At 42.9% G+C, this 934-nt stretch overlaps 1 long non-coding RNA gene across 1 annotated transcript; it reads right to left on the bottom strand.

Moving 5' to 3' along the window:
• Positions 1-240: 240 nt before the first annotated feature.
• lncRNA:CR46141 (long non-coding RNA:CR46141) lies at positions 241-647 on the bottom strand. The gene has a single exon (NR_133319.1). It is a non-coding gene; the product is annotated as a long non-coding RNA:CR46141 (long non-coding RNA).
• Between the last annotated feature and the right edge of the window lie 287 nt (positions 648-934).

The following is a 934-nucleotide window of genomic DNA, read 5'->3' on the forward strand; positions in this document are numbered from 1 at the left end:
TACCTTACATAGAAACGTATATTATCGAGATATCTATTTAATACCAAGTCGTTAGGTGCAGGAAGATATTGCTTCAGCTTATAAAGTAATCCTTAATGCCACACTCTGTCGAAGGCTTGTCTAACATCTAGGAAAGCTAAAGCTAAATTTTGTTTCAAACGCATATAAAATCCTGTCCACAGCTCTATGACACCGCTGAACCCATTCTAAAGCCAAACTGGTGCTCCGGAATGACATTTTACTTATCTAACATTACTTATCTAACAAAGAATAGATTCTATGGAATATTGACGTCCTGTTGGATGACAGTTCAGCCCGGTTTCGGGATAATAATGACCTCTGCATATTTCCACTGGGATGCAAAGTGACCAAATGACTTTGTTCCATAGCTACCTTTAGATTTTTAAGGCAGTTCGGTGAGAGGTGCATTATAGGTGCAGCGTCTATGCCTTCGAATTCTGGAGATTTCGATATCTTCAAACTAAAGATTTCTAGTTGATTTCCATCACCAAAAATTCCATTCAAGAGCTGTATTGCGGTCTAGGTCTAGGTCTTCGGGCTAGAAGCTGCCTCTTAGCCTCTTATTTTTTTTCTGACTAGAGCAACCATATATCATATGATATATAATATGAAATATCTGCTGACGTTTTAACCGGTGCTATCCTGTCCACTGGCAAAACGACATACGTTCTCAGCGACAATGTGAACAAGACGAGCGCCGGCTCTCTTTACAACGCAACAATGCATACTTTTCTTTCGTCTCACCGCAAATCGGTGATCGAGCACCCTCACCTTCAACTAACTCGAAACTTTTGCCCTCAGAGAACGACAGACCGCGTTCTTGCTCTCCCTCTCTGCCTGCTTCGGCTCACAAGTCGTGGAGCGAAGAGACCACCTCTCCTACCCCGCTCCTCTCGCAGCGCCAAACGACCGT

Source organism: Drosophila melanogaster, chromosome 3R (assembly GCF_000001215.4).
Source record: "Drosophila melanogaster chromosome 3R".
NCBI classification, from domain to species: domain Eukaryota; kingdom Metazoa; phylum Arthropoda; class Insecta; order Diptera; family Drosophilidae; genus Drosophila; species Drosophila melanogaster.